Source organism: Lissotriton vulgaris, chromosome 7 (assembly GCF_964263255.1).
Source record: "Lissotriton vulgaris chromosome 7, aLisVul1.2, whole genome shotgun sequence".
NCBI classification, from domain to species: Eukaryota; Metazoa; Chordata; class Amphibia; order Caudata; family Salamandridae; genus Lissotriton; species Lissotriton vulgaris.
In genome coordinates this window covers 1,476,725,220-1,476,731,219 of record NC_141695.1, presented here as the reverse complement: position 1 = coordinate 1,476,731,219, position 6,000 = coordinate 1,476,725,220, and positions in this window count along the sequence as shown.

Here is a 6,000-nt window from a genome sequence, read left to right as displayed (position 1 = left end):
GAATTGTTTGTATTTTTTACTATAAAAGGAATATTCTCTAAGGTTGCCATTCTTGGTTCTCCAAGCATCCAACAAGTTATGTTCTTTCATTATTTTTTAAAGAACAGAGAGGGATTTCTTAGGCAGAATATATTTTGCTCTGTAGGTGTGATCCAGCTGAGTATCTAGAATAAAATTAAAGTCCCCCCCCCCCCAAGAATCAGAGGTGCCCTACTAGGAATTAAGACCCTCTCAAGTTTACCCAGGAAGGTTTCATTATCCTCATTCGGGCCATAAAACACTGCAAGAGTATATGGTGAGCCAGCAATTAAGAGCTCAGCTACAAACCACCTCCCTGTCTGATCTGTATCCCAACTCTGTACTTTAATGCCCTTATTTGCTCTAACAATTATTGCAACTCCTCTAGATATTCCCTTTTGCCTCGAGCATAAAATGTCCTGTACCAAACGCCTTTTCTCAAAAACCTTCTTGCACTCTTTTTCCTCGAGATGGGTCTCCTGAAGTACATATATACTAGCCTCGAGATTCTTTAAGAAATCACATATCCTCTGTTTCCTAAAGCTTCCTATTCCATTGAGATTCCAGGAAATAATCTTACTGCTTGTGTGGGAAATTACTGCCATAGCCAGGTGTTACCCTCCCAGTTAATCTCTAGGGTATTATCTAAATGTCTATATATGTGTTTATATGGCTGTATTTGTCTATGTAAATGGATGTTCGTTTTAGAGTTTCTGTACACAAATGAGGACTTTTTTCTTTTTTCCCCCTCCCCCCGCTCCCTCCCCCAAGGAACCCTCCCTTCATCTTGGGCGTTTGTCCTGCCCCTGTGGAGCTCTCCACCTTACCGCGCCCTATCTATCTTATCCCTTGCCCTATTAGCTGCTTCTGCTGCTGTCGAAGTGGATTAGTGTAAATTAGTGTAACTTAGTACCTCCCTTTTCCCTTTCCCTACCTGCTTTCTCCCCCCCATTTTATTTAAGTTATATTAGTCAAGTGTAGTGTGCGAACCCCATTATTGTATGTGTGTGTTTTTTTTTTAATTTATTTTATACATAGTGTGGTTTTATGTGTAGTTTTGTGTAGTTTTGTATATGTCCTAAATCACTAAGTTATATCTTGCCGTACAGGCATAGTCTGAGTGTACAAATATATACAAATGTATACAGATGGAAGTCAGGTATTAAAATGTGCTCAATTTTTGGGGCTGGAAATCACCAACCTAACCTACTCCCTCATTTTCTGTAACAATTCATCTACCTCCTCCGGCTGATTACAGGTATATGTTTTATTAATCCACATAACCTTAAGCAAGGCTGGAAACTTCATCTGCACTTTTGCTCCCAATAATCTCAGCTCCGGCATTCTTGATCCCAATTCCCATTGTCTGAGCCGTTCTTCCTCCTATGTCAGACCTGATTTGATATGGGTTGGCCCGATAATGGAGAGAGGCACTTGCTAGAGCTCTACTCAATATCAACTCTTTAACAGTATAGGTCTGGAAAGGGTCTCTATGTACTCTCTGAATCTCCGCTTCGAGATCTATATCCGGACGATCTTTCAAAACCCCCTCTCTTGGGAGTCTGCAGACAAAGGCTTTTATATCCCCTACTTCCTCTCCTTCTGGTATCTTTAAAATGCGGAGGTTGTTCCATCTCGAGTGAGTCTCCAGTCTTTCCATATCCATCATTAAAGCCTTATTCTGTTTCTTTAAGGCACTTAGTTCCTCGCTATTTTCTGTTGTGGTAACTGAGAGGGTAGAGACCTTTTTTTCCAAGGTAACTGTTTGTGCTTCTACTCCTTCCAATCTGGTTTCTAAAAGATCAAACCTGTCATGTAGTCTTTTTTGATTTGTCTCAGAAATTTCGAACTTCTCCAACAAGTCACTTCTTAAAGAATGAAGCAGAAGTCCAATCTTATCAAACTCCTGGGGAGGAGTAGAGATCAGACCTGTGTCTTTTTCTAATATAACACGAGTTTTAGAAGCTAAGGTGGATGCACTTTTGGGGTTTTCCACAGACTCAATACGACTCCATCCTGCTATCTCTGTAAATTCAAGGAGTCTTGATGAGAAAGAGGATTCTCTGAGGGACTATTGGTATTGCTACAATTTATTGGTATGTCATTGTCTATATTGACTGGGCTCTCTGAGTCTTCTAGAACTTCCTCGGTTTGAATTTCAGCTAATAGGGAGTACCTGTTATCCAAGACTGAACCAGATAAGGAAGGAGGCTCCATATTCTGAATGGACCACTGGACCTCTTCCACATTAGCTCCTTCTTTTAAAGTATTCATTTTCTCTACCACCTTGATATAGCTTTTAAGAGTGGGAGTATTTTTTAGCGTTGAAGTCTGCTGGGGGAGTTTACTACAAATAGTTTTCTTGGAACTCCATTTCCTCTTACTTTTATGTGAAATAAGAGGTGAAGGTCTCACCTTCTCGCCGAGTTCAGCTGACTCTAGAACCCCCTGCTGCTTTAATTCTTGTTTTGACCTCAACTGATATCTGTTCTTTACTACCTCTCCTCGGCTCATAGCCTGCTTACTGTTTGCCCGGTCTTTCCCCTTATGCTCTGAGACTCTTGTAGCTTTAGCTGAGTATAGGTCTACCGGTGTGATAGTGTTGGTATCAGACACCGTATCTGGGCTCCCTTCCCCCTGATTCAACAGAACTGGTGCTACTACTGCTGTTGCAGACGAAGCTGCCTCCATACGAACTCTACCTTTGGCAGGGGTAATTGGAGTAACTGGGGAGAGATATCTGTTAATTGAAAAATGCCTTTTATTTTTTTTTTAAATGCCCCCAGCAGACCGGTCCTCTGTAATGTTGCAACGGAAAAACACTTCTCATGTGCTTCCAGATATCCCACTTCCGAGTAACCCCCTCCCGAACTTCACCCCAGCGTCTCAAATTATGACTTATCGTTGATATGTGGGGCTACCTCGGAGAAGCTCCCGCGTTCGTCACAGATTCCTCCGCCGCATTTCCTGGATCCGCTTTCACCGCTCTCACTGCCTCGCTTCTCGTGACCTGCGTCTGCCCCTCCTCCGCGTCCTCCCAGCACACGTTCGCTGCTGCAACCATCCCCAAGGTCCAAGGGTCCTAGCGCCGACGGATTCTCCTCGTTTGGTTACATGAAAGGGAGAAACAAAACCTCGTTTTTCTGCCTAGAAGTAACTCGCAAACTTCACGCTACCAATTCTCACCGGAAAAATTCTGTCGGGACAGCGCATCCGTCAATCCAATGCGCTCAAGTGAAGATCTCCACGACAGCCGCTAGCCTGCCGCCGCCATGTTCCTCCTCCTCCCAGAGCCTTTTTTGACCAAAAAGACTTCTAGGCCTCACAAGAGTCCTCTCGATGTTCGTGCGAGAGACATAAGTTGCAAACGGGATGTTGGTCGGTGTGAGGGTTTTTAGAGTGATACTTTGGACAGAAATGGGACATAGTGCATTCCATTAGCAGGTCACTCGATCTCATTCGAAATGGAGAAGTATTGCCCGGCCAAGTGTGGCCCATAGGCCAAAGAGACGAGTCGATAGCCCGCTACGAAGTCTAGTAGCCGAAGTCAGCCACTGACTAACGTCACTGAGTGACTGCATTTTGTTTTTTTTGCAAGGAGCACATCCACACAAAAGGTTGTTCTCTTCAGTGGCAGTCTTTGTACTTAATTATTACTTTAGAAGGACACTTTTTAACAGCTCTTCACACCATAGGCCACATTACATTTTCATCAGTTCCTGTTTCCTGAAATGAGGGTGTATATTCCTTTTGAAGCGACCTTTCTCGGATTGCTGCTATTGCAGAGCATACCAGATTGTATCCATTTGAATATATTCTTTATAAAGTAATTCTCTTTTTAGAATGCGTGCAATAAAATGCATTTGTAATTGACCTCCTGTATGTAATTTGAGAGTTACAGCTATACTTGTAAATCAATTTAGTCTGTATATCCTGCTTGTACGCCTTTAGTCTGGCTTTCAGTGCTCTTCTATGTTGTGTTTGTCGATATTTAACCATTACATTACAAACTGAATTTGTGCTGAGCCGTTTATCTATCTCCGCAAGCCTACTTACCCCTCTGTGTGTCTATTTACCCGTCTATATACATGTCTGTCTGTATCCATCTACTGTCTGTCTCTCCCTCTATCTCTGTGCATCTATCTAGCAACTTACATCCACTTTGCAGCTTCTAAGCAAATATCTATATATCCTTGTCAATCTTTCTCTATGTGTATCCGTCTATGCAAGTCTATCATTCTACCTGCATATCTTTCCAAGTATAATTCTATTCATACTCAGTCTGTCTTTGTGAGCCTCTCTATTTATCGATCTTTTTAACCATCTCTATTAGTAATAATAAAGATTTACAAAAAAAGCATAAGCAAATTGAAGACCAGATCAACTGACTTTTTCAGGTAGGGTGTTAGTTTGACCTTTTGATTTTACGAAAATTATGGTTATACCAGTTACCTATAGGGGTTTTCGGCCAGACTTCATCCATAAGTCTGTTGTTGTGTCATTCACGGTTTTTTTATCCACAGCTCACTTCAGCCATTGCCCGACTTCACTGGGAATTACAACATGCTTTTCTTTACCAAGGAGTACATCCACACACAAAGTAGTTTGCGTTAGTGCCATAGACATGTGTGCCTTTTTGGACCCAAAAACATTTTTTCCTTTAGTCAATGTTTTTTAGATTGATAAGGGCCCAGCAACTTTCACAACAAAGCCATTTTGCAAAAACAATGATAGAAAAAAAAATAAGAATTTCTAAAGGCATAAGGCTGGTGTCCAATGCCAGACATATGGGCTTTCCCAATGCTCGTTTGAATGTATGTTTTTAAAACTATGTGAATCTACTAAAAAGTCCATGACCGAGAAGAATAATATACTTGCCAACAACAATCGCCATTTCTACAGATGGACATGCAAGGCTCCCATTCAAAATGTGATCACACCTCGGATTCGTTCTGTCCGACAAGTAAAACGAACATGGCACAGACAAGTCTGGTAATTTGCTGCCTGTAGTCGTAAGCATTTACAGTGGCACTTCCAGAGAAAGTACATGGGACCAGAAAGAGGACACTGTAGAGGTGAGGTGTTAAAGAAATTGGATCTTAAGCTGTGGGCCATGGGAGATGTTATGTTCCTTATTATTCAAGGAGCTGTTCCTTGAAGAAGTACACCTGCATCTTCTTTTAGCACTGCTGGAGGGCTTTTGAAAGCAAGATGTGAAGGGGTGCTCTCTGATATTTTAAGTGTTTGGATGAAGTACCCTTGTATCTGCTTTTCCTTTTTGTATTTCTTATTTTCAAAGCCTGGGCAATGCAACAGCTGTTACCTTTTGGACTACAGAGGCTGTTGCACTATTCTTTACGCTATTGTACATGGTATAGGGACATCATGGGCACGACCTCAAGACTGTACTACTTATTAAACCTGGCAGGAAGAGATTGGGAAAGCACGAGTTAATCTATGGAATGATGATCAATTTATAGAAAATACTAGTCTTCTTTGATCCTCACATTCCTGTAATTCCTAATTTCCGCAATCTCAACTCAACTTTAAGTAACATCTAATAAAAATATCCGTTCTGCAGCAGGAATTTGTCACTCGTATTCTCCATTATACAATCAATTGTGTACTCCACTTTTATCCTGTAAACACTAAACATTTGCAAACAATACCAAGGCCAGTCAACTCACAGTTCCCACAAACGGTCACAGTACTCTTGCCCCACTCATCCCCCATTGTCCAACTCCACTCATACTATGGTGTTTCCAGACATCCCACTGAGGTTAGGAACTACAGTCTCTCTCACTAGTTAAATCTCAACTGTCAAACGAACCAATCTGTGGCCACAATCGTCCACTTTTAATGGGACTCAATCTTCAAGCGCCCCCAAGTTATCATCACATTCTGGTGACAAACAGCAACTCCTGGAGACACTTGGCTAAGAAGCATCGGGTCATTCTGCCTCTCACACCTTACTTCAGCAGG